Source organism: Corvus kubaryi, unplaced genomic scaffold, assembly GCF_017639235.1.
Source record: "Corvus kubaryi isolate FWS band 111438036 unplaced genomic scaffold, C.kubaryi_AGA036_p1.0 37398, whole genome shotgun sequence".
Classification (NCBI taxonomy): Eukaryota; Metazoa; Chordata; class Aves; order Passeriformes; family Corvidae; genus Corvus; species Corvus kubaryi.
This window is the reverse complement of record NW_024581137.1, coordinates 41,749,894-41,763,564: the sequence shown is the minus strand read 5'-3', so window position 1 is coordinate 41,763,564 and position 13,671 is coordinate 41,749,894. Positions and strand designations below refer to the sequence as shown.

At 38.8% G+C, this 13,671-nt stretch overlaps 1 protein-coding gene across 4 annotated transcripts in view; it reads left to right on the top strand.

Moving 5' to 3' along the window:
• ARHGAP21 (Rho GTPase activating protein 21) overlaps nt 1-13,671 on the top strand; it is a 119,375-nt gene that overhangs the window by 22,019 nt on the left and 83,685 nt on the right. The window lies entirely within an intron of this gene.

Here is a 13,671-nt window from a genome sequence, read left to right as displayed (position 1 = left end):
TTTTAAATTCCATTGTATGAAAGAATTATTAAGTATCGTGTCAAGTCTTTTTCATGCCACAGGTAATTTTTTCTGTTACATACAGACAGATTGAGACACCTGGCTTCTCTGCACGTTTGATCATTTAGACATGCATTGCAGTAATTTTACATAGTGCTTTTCACATTTCATCTGCAAATACATTCTGTTGTCCAAGCTGTAAAAACAGGTGGGATTTTGGAGTACTCCTTTCTTCAGCATAATGCTGCTTTTAGCATCTGCCTGGTCTGTACTTCGCTGTTTTGAATTTCCTAACTAGATGCTTAGACCTGGGGCTATACCCCGTAAAGAGTAGTGCAACACTATCTTTGCTCTGCCTGTATTTTGTGAATTTGAGCTCTTGCTCCCTGGAAAAACATGATCTTTAGTTCTACAGACATCCAGAAAATGGGGACAGTACAGTTTAATCTATTGGAAAATGAATGTTGATCAAAAAAAAAAAGTTTATTGTTCTACCTGTACTCATGTAATTTTTTGCCAAGAATATGGCTGACTTCATAATTTTCAGTTACGCTATTTTGTTCCGAAATAATGTATATAAGCATTATGGGACTGAAATGTATTAAAAGCAGTGGCTTATGGTTCTGCAAGTTTCTTCTTTTACTTTTGATGGAAAGATCACAATATCTGCATTTCTGTAGGATAATTGCATGCTGAAGTAGCAGAAGGCAGCACGGGTGAAAATGCAAGGCTCCTTTTCTTCAGACAAAAGATAGTGTAAGAAGCAAGTGATGTAATAGAGTGAAGAAGTAAAAATTCTTGAATCTGATTTCTTTTGTTCATGGCATCAGTCTGCCCATCTGTTAGTTGCTCTGCAGTTGCTCTTGAGATCCCTGGCCAATACTGGTCGAATTTCAAGGCAGGAAGAAGGTCTCAGAGGTAATGAAGTGCCTGGAAATTCAGAGCCACTCAGTAGGTAGATGGAAGAGAAGCCTCGGTTAATGCCTCACACTGAAGGTGATACGGGGGTGCTCTTGGGGCCAGTCAGCACATGCGTGACTGCCAAAAAACATTCTTTCCTTTACAGGGGATCTGACAGGACGAAAGAAGATTGAGGGGGAGTTACAAGATGTATGAGACCGAAGTCAGTTCTACTACTCATGTAGCAACTTGATATGTTTAATTTGTTTCTAAAATAAACCGTAAGCCTTCTTAGCATTCCAAAGCTCCCTGGAAAATATGTTAACTTCTTTAAAAGGATATTTTCTTCCAAGTCAATCTGCCTTTGGATGAATGAAGACTTTAGAGAAGAGGTGGAAATTTGCACAATGGTGGGGAAGAGCTTTGATCAAGTCCACGTATTTTATAAAACAAAAAATAATGGAAGTCATGAAAGTTAGTTTCAGATTGTGTCACATGACTGATCTGGTAACACTGTGCAAAACTGGGCTTGTTCCTAATAGAAAAAATTATGGAAAAACTGAAGGAAAATCTGAATCTTTGAATCTCTTCCAGTTATGTAAATTGCCTAGAGAGATTAGTAGATATTATAGAGATTAATCTTTGAGGTTTTTTTAAAAAGACTTGAGTTTAAGCCTCTGAAAATGCAGCATATGGAAGCAAGGTTATGGGGTCTAAACTAAAATTTTATTTGTAAACTTGATGTACAGGAAACAGGGGTGTTTGATTTTATTGTTTGTTTGAGGTACCTCGTCTTCATTCAAAGGAATGAAAGCTTCATCGAAGTTCTAGATGAGCCTCTGGCACTGTGCAAGTTAACAAAATTTGGGGACAGTCAGAAGAGAAAGCTAGACGTAAGTCACCAGGGTGTATTAGTTGACAAGCTGTTTTTATTTAACTCTTCTTCTCTTGGGAGTGACAAGTGGTGATACTTGTTTCTCTGCAGGATTCTGTAGCTTGAGTGTGACAGGACTTCTCTGTACTGCATTATGGTGCCTGTAATCAATACAACAAACTGCCTGACAGACTGGAAAACCCAACCCGGAGTAGCTTTATTTGTAGCATATGTTAGCTAATATATTTACACTTTATCCCCCTACAAAAGGAAAGTAGAGGTGCAGGTGTGAAGAGTGTTGCTCATTAGTAATCCAGTATCTTAGTCTATGTCCCCTGCCCATGCATCTGCAGGAAAAAATGTGCTAACAAAGGACTTCAGACTGCAATGAGTAATTCAGTGTAAATAATGTTTCTACATGGCACCTTTCTCTGTAGCATTTGCATGACACTAACAATGTGGGTATTCTACTCAAGCTTTCCATTTATGAGACCACAGGTGGGAACAGGAGAAAGGTATTTGGAAGGGCTCCTGTGAAGAATATTTCAGGATGTCTCTTGGTGTGGAGGTGAAGTGGCTAAGGAGAGTGTTCAGCATACACAGGCCTCGCCAGCTGGAGTGTAACAGCCTTAAGCAAGTTTGCTCTAAGGTCTTAGGGCTCTTGCTGCTATGGGAAACCTATAGGGAGGTATTAAGGAATGTAATGTTCACTTACAAGTTTTTTTCTAGTGTTTTTAGGACATATGTACAATGACTGATCTTTACTTGAATTTTGGGAGAGCAATTCTAAAAGAAACTCCCATTGTTGTTCTGAAGTCTAACACCTTGAAGAATTACTGCTGAATTTGAAGCTTTTTGACTCCGATAGTGCAGATGGTAAAGTTTAAAATTATAGAGATTGCCAATCTGTAAGGGTAAGTTATCATTTAACAGAAACATATTTTCATTACTCATGGAAAAAACCCTGTACATTGAGAATAACAAAATAAAGATGTTCTGTGAAAATTAAGATCAATAATACTGTGTAATCTGTTTTCCATCATGCCAAAACTTGATTTTCTGGGTTTGTTTTTTGGTTTTCAGTCCAGTCAGTGGTACTAGTTATGTGAAAGAAATGTTAGGAAATTTTGTATTGTGAATGAGATTAGACTTCCGCTTTCTGAAGTTGTAGCTTACCTTTCTGACCAAGAGCTTGGTACAGTCCCTTTCTTGTTCCACTGGTGGGCTGCCTTCCAGCTGAGGGAAAAGGAAGGCAGGGGAAGCAAAGGTGATTATTTTACTAGCTGATAAACTCTAGTTGCTTCACACATGCTCTAGTAATTTTATTTTAATGAAGATTTTATTTTCTTGTTTTAGCTGGCTTCAGGAAGAGCTCAGTTGTTCTGATTACCTGTTAGGTGAGGCTACGTTAACTTCAAAATTTGTACTTGATGTTGAAGGACAGTTATGCTGTTACTCTCCATATATCAGAGTTGTGCTTTGAAGTAGGCCACGTAGTCAAGTACTGACAACCTACTGTTCTAACGGAAGTGGGAGGATTTTATTGAAAAGATCTTATTACTTAATAGTTCTTTTGTTTACCAATAGTAACATTTTTTAATTTTGGTTCTCTTTTTACAGTCTGCAGAGAAAGCAGGAATATGTCTGTGTCCTGGTCAGGCTGGCACCATGTCTGGAGTGACATGGGTGTTGCTTTCTGGGATTGTCTTTCAGGAAGGCAGTTCTCTGTACACAAACAGTTCAGCCTTCTGAACATCCCGTGGTCTCAATAGGAGGGTACTGGGCTGTAAGTTAAGGTGCTTCGGTGTGGTCACAATTGCTGATTGGCTTTATCCTAGCCTTGTATTTAGAGATTGCTAGATTACTGAGAAGACTTAACTGTATTATAATATATTTGCTATCTAAATAAATGTCCCAGTAAATTGAAAGGATTTTCTGTTTGATCACCAGAGCTAGCACTACATTTTCCTATGTGCTTCTATAGACATTAATGTATGTAAGGATTCTATTTTATTACAATTGAAATATTAGGATTCTGAAGCTCAGTCTTAAGCAGGCAAATAACTTACCTAGTTCTGGCTTTGTGCTGGGATCAGAAAATAGCAGAGCTGATGGCATGGCACTGCAGTGTAATGAAGAATGGGAAGACAACAGGTATGACAGCTGGTGATGGGTCAGTAGCTCTGACCAAGGAAGCTGTGACCGGTCTGGAGAGATGGTCCCAAAAGGAATCTCCTTCCCGAGGCCCGGTGTCTTCCCTCAGCTGCTGCCTAGGAGGGCCCTTGCAGAAGCTGTCAGCTCTTTAGTGATTGTCAGCTCGTGATTTCAGCTCAGCTCTGCAGGGCAGCCTCCAGGCCAGGCCACACCAGAGACGAGAGGCTCGTGTAGCTGTTCCACACGAGGCAGCTTTATTGTCCATACTCCGGCGAAGGGGAGCCAGGGACGACCAACTCTCTCTGCCCCCGCAGGGGCAGGGGGCTGGCTTTATAGGGATACAGGGGGTGGGTGCCAGAGGGTAAAGGCCAATGGGCTACAAAGGATCTGCATAGGGTCTCCCAGAGGATTCTGGGTCTGTCTTCTCACCTGAGTAGGTTAGCTGCCTTCCCAGGGAGTCCTGCTGGCCGATTGTGCAATCTCTTATCTCAGCAGACATCCCTCCAGGGCAGTGGCTGGGCATACCCTACAAACAGGAAGTCCCTGTTAGAATTTTCCCTGTGGTGGTGCTCAAGCCAGTTGTGAACACATGTGTGTTCACATCGGATCACTGTCAGTGAAAAACCTTTCTGTAAAAGAAAATGTGTGTGCTGCTGATACCAAAGCCATTACATTTGATGTGATTTAATTCAGAGGTTTTTACCATCATTCCTGGGGGTAAAAAAAAAAAAAAGAAGAAAACCTGCCTGCTTTCTAACCTGATAATGGCTGCATCATTTGCTGGTATGTACAGTGTCTTCTAGAGATTCAGACATAATCTAGAAACAATTAGTAATGTATCTTACAATTGTTTTCATGAGGACAAGTTAAGTGGTGGTGGGTGGAACATTATGGTAGGAATAAGCATTACAGTATTCTTTTTCCACATTTTGCTCAGACATGAAAAATTACCATGTAAAGAAAGTTCAAATTAAGTCACGTTGCATTTTGTCTTAGACTGGAGATGATGTAAAATAACCAGGTGAATAGTACTAATGTGATTTAAAATGCATTTAACAAATAGACTTTCGTAAAATTTTTTCTAGATTTTGCTGTTTTCATCCTCTGCCAACATAAAAAACTACGGATAGTGAGAGCAAGCGGACACTGAAACAAAACTGATGTAGTTGTGTGGACACTTGGTTAGACAAACAGAAATTTCCTCTGGAGGAGTACGTTTGCTATCCAGGAGCTTGCAGGTGGAAAGCAAGTGATCTGTTCTTGGGAGACACTGAGCTTGTAGGTAGCAGTGATGATAGCTTGAGTAAACTTACATGTTCTCAGGAGTTTGAGTTCATTAACATGGTAAATGTTACCAAGTGCTTAAGGGTGTGACAGAATTATACTTTGCATAAGAGTACATATGGCTTTTATTTCTTACTCAGTTCCCATTAAATTTGGCTGTGCATTTCTTAAATAGAGCAGTGTTAGAAGCTTGCTTCCAGCTTCTAAAGATTGCCAGCTGCTTTACTAGAGTTCAGTTTAAGGAATCTGATCCTGTTTTATATCCAGTATATTCATTTTTATGGGATAACATGGAAAATTATACTTTCCTGTAGCTGAAGCTAGTAAAAGGCAGTTATTGTTTAGATGTTGATTGTTGAAACAGAGAGATCTGTGGTGGAATATGTCAGATAAAGAAGAGAAAATGCTAAAAGTTGGTTAGAGAAAGGAAACATAGAACTAGTCCACTGAAAAGAACTATGGCTAAAATCCAAGGAAGTGAGCAGTACTTGAGCTTAACTGGTGAACTGAACTGATTACTCAAGAGAAAAGGACTTTTCTTTGTTGTGACTCAAACTGACACTTGACGGATCAATCCTGCTATCGCATGTCCTTCTTGGAAGCAAATATGGTGGTAAAGTTGTCTTGAGAGGGGATGCAGGAGAATTTTTGAAGAATTAGGCAGCCAAAGTGATGACTACCTCACTGCATGAGTTTTTAAAACAATTAGTAGAACAGTTCTTTTTATATGATTTAGATACTGTGAATTTGTTTGCGGGGTGGTGGAATGATGTGTTTACAAAATGCATCACAAAATACATTGTTGGGCTCATCTGATGAGCTTATGCATTGATGAAATACAAGTTGCATTTATGCAGAAGAAAAAATGACAGTTATGCTAATCTCAGTTACCTTCTTTTGCCCTTAGTTTCTGAAGGAAGGGTGATGTCTCTTGTGTACTCCCTTAGTTTCTCGGTTCTTGGACTAAAATACCAGTATAATTGTAGCAGACAGGTATGCATGTGTTAAACAGCTTGAAATGGTACAGTGCTAGCCATTGTACCCTGCATTTTTGCCCCCCAAGGATCTGTTGTAATTCTAATTCTATGAACTGTGTTGCATCTTTAAAAGGAGTTGATATAGAGGGAAGGAGACACTCCAGTTTTTTTTTTTTTCCCCCCACTATGGAGAGAGATGGTTTTTGTATTTACTGTTTCTTCCTTTTTTCTTAATGTTCATAGGTTTTTGTAGCAATTTCAATTATAGGGAAAGAATTCAAAATGGAATCATATTTCAACCTCTTCCTGCTGTTGACTTGGTTTGTAGGAACTTTTTTCCTTGTCAGTCTTTGTGACCTGAGCAATGAAAACACTTTTTCTTCAGGCACGTTTTTCCTTTTTTGTTCTTGTGCACTTCTCAATTTCATTTGCTAAAAACCCCCCAGATTTCCACCAGAGCTTCACCATCATCATCATCAGTCTACACTTTGCTGGTAAAGGATTTACCCTTTCAAAGAATTGTGTCGCAAGTTCTGGACAGCATCTTTCTGGTACGCGCTGCGCTGTGTGCTGCCAATGTGCTGACCCTTGTGTATGGCTTGCATATTTGCTCACGTACAAAAAGTATCCGGCGTTACAGGGAAGTGGAAGCCCTTCCTTTCTCTGAGCATGAGCTGTTTCAGAAAACTCACTGCAGTTTTTAGAAAGAAGTCTAGATGCTTGAAGGGCACAATTTTAGGGAAATTGTGCCTCTTTTCTACTGTTCCTTTTTAACCCTCTAGAATCTGCATACAAAGATGGAGAGTTCTGAAAGGGTTGAGGAAGTTGTTTCTGACCTGTTTTTAGCTTAGTTACCTCAAAATATTGAGATCTTAATCCTGGTTTTTGACACCAGGAGAAAACACTGGACATGGTGACAGATGTGAGAGGACATTGGATAAGCTTTTGATTTTTTATTTAATAAATTGCATAATTGAAGTTCAACTTCATTGTGTTCTCGGAATTCTAAGTGGTCCCTTCATTATTTTAAGGGGAGGAAAGCTGACCAGCAGTAGAACATCAAAAACTGAGGTGTCATCATCATCTGTTTTTCAGTCAAGCTCAGTGTGTGATAAGGAGGTCTCTGGGCAATGGAGTCCTGGACTCAAATTTTCTCTGGACAGTGAGTCCTTTGGTGCCTGCTAATGTTGATGTATGTCATCTGTCATTCTCTGGTTATACTGTGGGTGCATCTTTAAATGCTCTGTTGACCTCCAAATTGGAAATTCAGTGTGTAAACTTTGCTTTTAAATTTTGAGCAAAACTTTTAAAAAGTTTAATGTTTACAACAAAAGTTATTTCAGTTTGGCTTCTGAATTAAACTTTTTGAAGGAAGGCATTGGTAAATTGAATGTTGAAGGCAAAAAGGGAAGCCCTCTCATTATCATATGCCTGCTTTAAGGAAGTTTCATATGTAGTAACCATGCTTAGGAGAAATAAAAACAGTCTCCCAAAAAACATGTTAATAATAAAGAAAATAAGGTTAGAACAGGGGAGTGCTGAACTAGTGGAATTTGGTCATGCCAGGAAGGGGATTTGTCTCTTGTAAATGAGGGCAATTGTTAAGCTGGCTGATGACGATCAGGAACAGTTTTCAGTAACAGCAGATTCAAATTTAGAAGTATAAAGACTGACTTGGAGAAAAGCTTTGAGACAGTCCATTTTAAGCAGTAACTGTAATTTACTGTTCAAGGTGCTGTTCTTGCAGCAGTTTGTGAACTCCTTTTATCTGAGGCACTTCAATAAAGACTCTAGCTTGCAAGAACTTCGGTCCTCACCTCATTCTTGTGCCTAGTGGAATTTACAAGCATTTCAGTACTAACTTTTGGCAGCAGCTGACAGGCCAAGACTGACTGTTTCTTGAAATGTTCTCCTACTGGTCTGTATTGCTATTTATGTTTTTATCTGCACTATTTAGACACTTTTGCATAAATTGCACTGGTGTATAAGCACTGTCCACATTGTAGGAGATAAAAAATGGGTTCAGGATTTCCTTGAAACAGATTTGAAAATGAATGGAAAGTAATGGGTAAATAATGGCTGCTGACTTAATGGAAAGAATTACACAAGTTTGATTGAGTTGTAACTGCTGTTTTTTTAATAATAACATACTGTACAGTAGGAGATTTTTAATATAATATGTTGAATACTTTATTAGGAGTTTGAGTGCTTCATAGGAAATAAGTATGGAGTCATATTTTATGAATCTACAAGTAGAAAATTGATAGTAAAACCAATCACTGCAGAACTGTACTGAAGTACTGTTTAAGAATAACTTGGTTGATGTTGATTTTGGTATAGAAGAGCAGTCTTCTCTTAATTTTCCAGATCTACTTTCCCTCTTCTCTCTGCCTTATTTAGTTGATGACAGCATTTTTCCACAGTCTTAACAAATGTGCAGCTGGCTGCTTTTCCAGCCATGTGTAGGCTGCCCCACACGCTCTGCCAGCATCCCTGCTGCCAGTCCTGCAGGGTGCCGAGTCCTTCCTCGTTCCAGCATTGCTGTCCTGGAGACTTCACTGCCTTAGTCTGCTCTGGCATCTCTGCAGTAACCCCCTGCTCTGTAAAGCCTTCCCAGACATCCTCTCCAAGATTTCTCAGGCTTGGATAGTTATGGTGTCTCTTGTGAGGAAGTGTATCTGTTCCACCTAGTAATAGTTGCTAAGCAGAATGATTCTTATAGCTGCATGTCATGTCAGCACAGACCATCTAACTTGTTTGAGATGTAATTGTTCTATTTTTTTTTTTCACCTGAGAACACATTCATTTCGTGCTGGGTTCCACTGATACTGCTGTTCTCCCTTTTGCACAATTAGGTGTTTTAAAGATAATCGAGAATCTCCTGTCATATATATCTTAAAATGAACCAGAATAGATTTTTTTGTACACAAAAGAGTCTTGGAAGTTTTCAGACTCTTCACATTGGCAAGAAGGGAAGAGGTTGGCTTGGACTCTGGTATTAATTTCCCGGGTCCTTCGGATGAGAAATTGGAACAAGATTTTTTTGTTTAGTTTGGTTGAAACAAATGAGGCCTTATTTGTATAACTGTCTCAAAGTTAGAGCTGCTCTTTGGCCACACCATTTGTTTGACCCTCATGTACAAGTTTGTTGTATTTCCAGACTACTTTTATAGCATACATTTTCTTTGACATTTGAAGTACTTTTCAGTCCTTTGGCCATTACTGAGCCAAAGGGTGAACTGACCACTTGTTCCTGTAGCTGTTCCTCCATCTTTTCCCAAGACAGTTTTCTGTCTCTTGCATCTCACTGATGTTGTTAGGTAATTGTATCATTTAAACTGCAGGTTATTCTAAGCTGGTTCTGTGACTAGTCTAATAGTTTGTGTAGTCACCAGATAAAATGTGTATGTTTCTGCATAGACACATTTCCTGTGTTTCTGAATCTCACTTTGGAATGGGAATACTAGGTAAGCAGTCCAGATACAGTAAGTGAGGTTCATGCTAAAATAGGATTGTTGTTTGCAGATTGCAGAAAAGGAATACATGAAGGAAGGAGGAAACTTTTCTTCAGTTTCTCAGGATCCCTCTGGTGTTGCAGCCCTGACCAGTACGGTTGTCGCCTTTCATTACATAAGGCAGCCAGCATTTCTGTGCAATGCTAACGGTACTTTTACAGGTTTAAAGAGAAGTCTGCTGTTTTAAGAGTGCAAAGTAGATAATCCCATATAATTTTTATGAACACTGTGATGTTCTTCTAACTTTGAAAAGTTGTTTGTATTGTGCTGTTTTAAAAGAGGCAACCATAGCTTTTGAATCTCATGTACCGTATGGGGAACCATCATCACAACTGTGCCTAAGGAAGTTTTAAGATTCATATGATATGAATTATGGCACTAAGTTGCTGATATTTGGAGTGATTTCAGCAGGAGCAGAAATGAAGGGGGTAGGGGAAAGAACAAGCGCAGTTTGAAAGTGCCTTTCTGTTTGCTTTAGTGTGGTTTCTTAGGATGTTCTTGTTTCCCATATATTCCCAAGAATGCATAATTTGTCAGCTTCGGAAGTATTATTTTGAAGAATGTTAGACAGTTCTGTTAATTTATCTTGACACATAGTTGGGGTGGGAAAGGAGACTGAACAGGAAGGAAAGTCCTTGTTCCTGCATGTCATTACTGCATAGCTCTCATATCCTCGAGGATCACCCGGACAAAAGCTGAGTCAGAGCACAGCAGTACTCTGCACTACAGCAAGACATGGCCCAGTTCAGGATTTTGGACTGCATGATCAATCACAACTGGAGTTTCATATGTAACCTGTACTGTGCATGGAGCGATCAGGTTTGTTGTTTGCTTGTCCTTACATACAAGGTGATTATGTAATTTAGTATAAGGGGAAAACAAAAAGGCTCGGGTTGATCTCTTCTTCCCACCCCCAGTCTTACTGAAGATGAGCTATTGGAAATGCTGCTATTTACTAAGGAATATTCTAGAGTCAATAAGCATACAAAGCCTGGTTTGACTATATAATTGCTTTTTTTACCACTTTGAGTGCTTTAGTTTGTTCTCTTTAGAGTCTTATGCTTTGAGGGGTTTTGTTAAAGGAATTGCACAGAAGGGTAAATATCACGTATAGGAAGGGGGAGATATGCCAAGATAAACTAAGTTGTTAATAAATATAAAGCTGATATGTTTTCCTGCTTTAAAAAGACTGAGCATCTTGGCTAGTTCAAAATACTTGATCATGAATAGGATTAAAAAATGTGTGAGGGGGAGGTTTTTATCTTTTTGGTTTTTTTTTTTTTAATATATAGGATTAAATAAATCACAGGAGGCTATTCAGTTCTTAATATGGACAGATTTAATTCTAATTCACTACCTTGCTGTAGAACTGGAGGGAAAAAAACCCAAACAAAGTTGCCTGGATTCTGAATGAAAATGTTTCAAAATAGAATCCTCTTGCTAAAGGTTTTTAAATAGTGCATGCAGTTGTAATACTACTGTAAAGTTACTCTAGATGTAACCTGTATTTCTCATATAACGTTCAGCCAGTCACTGAAGAAAATTTATTTAATTTTTATTTGGTGTAAGGGGGAGGTAAGCACTTCTTATAAAGTTGCAGTTTCAGTACAGTAACTAGAGCAGATGTTTCAGAATGTTTTTCCACCATACATAGAGGTCCTTTGAAATAATCTGCCATTTAAAAATGCCTGCAATCCCAGTATGTCACATCTGTACTGAAGCTTCTGAATCAGGAAAGTACGCACTGTTAGATGATGGTTGTGTGCTTTGGTTTTGGTTTTTGTTTGTTTTGGGTATTGTTTTAGTTCTTTTGTTAATGGTGCAAATCCTGATTGGTGGTGTCTGGGTGTTTCAAGTAGTCTAGGTAATATTCCAGGTAACAAGTATCTTCTGTTGAATTTAAAAAAACAGAGAAAACATGATGCATTTTCTTAAACTTTAAATTTTTACAGATACCCAGCTGTTTGATCTAGTTTGCTTACATATATGTAAGAATTCACCTGTCCAGTCAAATGCAATATGGCAATTGCTTACCATACTTCACAGAAATCAAGAAGAAATAGGGCTTATGATGTAGGCAGTCCTGCAAAGTTTTAAGGTGCATTTGATACAGCTAGAGGGAAGGGAAAAGAGAATTGGTTTTTGAGCATATTGAAGTGGAAGGTTTTAAAAAAACCAAAACATTGCCACCCCCACCCCAAAAAAACCCCAAAAACCACCCCCCCCCCAAAAAAAAGAAACAAAACCCCAAACCCCTAACCAAATTCAAACAAAAAAAAAAAAAAACCCAAGCAAAAAATGCCAAGAACCCCTCAACCCAATGCAGAATGGGGTTCACATAATCTAAAAGCTGTTTCTTACCAATCTGGAAAGAAGAAACAAGCTTTAGATCAGTATACCCTGAATAAATTGCATGCTTGAGTTAGAAATGTTGCTGAACTGTTTGATCTTGCTAGATTTTGTTAAATAGACGATGCAGTTGTGTGTGTTTGGGGTTGTTTTGTTTACTTTAACTGAAGTCCAGTCTCTGTAAACTATACAATTTAATGAACTGCTGCTGATACTTTTCTTTGAGATGACGCTGGAAGTTCATTTATGGGATGTTACAGTGCAGCTACTCTGTTCCTGCTGCATTGAAATGCCATGGCAGGAGTGGAAGCTGCCAGGCTTGGGGAGAAGTGCACACTGTTCCACACAGCAGTGCTGCTCTTCACCCTTCCCACCTCACAGTGCCCAAGCAGGCTGCTGGTGAGAAAGCAGATGGGTGACTTCTGAAGTCTGTGTCACTAATAATATCTCAAATTAGTTTGCTGTCATTCTAAGGATTTCTTTTGGTTTTATTGTTCACCACCCACTCCCTTGGCTCTGCAGCATATATTTCCCCAAGCTTATTTTTTAAAACAGGAAGTGAGCAAGCATGAAATAGCAGGGATATTTTCTTCTGTGTACCACGGTGGTTTAAATTTTAGAAAAAGTATTTTCATAGTGTGACATAAAAGTTAGTATGGTTGGGCACAGTTGCCCTTTGCACTCTGATACGGCAAGCTGTTAAGTATATTAGAATGTTTTCAAAGGATATGCAGTGTTTCATGCTAAAACAAAAACCCTTAAAATAAAATTATTTTATGATGTAGATCAGTGAAGTTCTGTTGGCATCAGTGAAATACAGTTTTTAGTCCAAACATTGAATGGGATTGATGGCTATCACATGGTGATCCATAAATAATTACTCAGAAGCCTTCAGTGACAATAAACTTGATTGCTTGCAGTTTTTCATCTTTCACTTTTTGTTCATGGGAGAACTGCATTACCTGTCTTAAAAATACTTATTCAAATTAGTTATTGCAAAGTACCAAAGTGTCTTGCTTATGTTGTCCGTGACAGTTGTGTTGTGGGACATGGGGTAGATTCAAGTGTGACAGTCTTACTGGCAATTCAGAACTTCAACATGATTGCAAATGTAGAATTAGTGAAGCAGAGTAGTAGGTAAAAGGTTGGTATCCTGTGGGGGACCTTGGTAAATACTGCTTTATGTGCAAACTTGTGTTGTACTTATCCAGACTGCCCTGACAGTATCATAAATGATTGATCCTATTTTTAATATAGTTTGGTCTTAGTAAACAAGGAATTTTTAGTGTTGTTTCCTAAAGAAGAAAAATGAGAGAGTGAGAGTGCCTTAAAAAGTTAAGGCAATTTTTTTTTTTCATATGATAGTCTAGTGTTTATGGAGTTGTAGTCTTGGAATCATAACTTAGCATGCTAGCTGCAGTCCAAGAGGAGTTCCTCAATGAATGTGTGGAAGAGCTAGGTAATATTTTTCCTCAGTAACATACGAGCTAGCCTCATTCTCAGTAAGATGCAGTAGGAGCTACTTCCTCTGTCCTTGTAAGGATGTCCTTTATGAGCCTCCAGCATGTGAGCAGACTCTGGAGATGCCTGGTATGTCAGTTGACCTTGTGGCCATGGT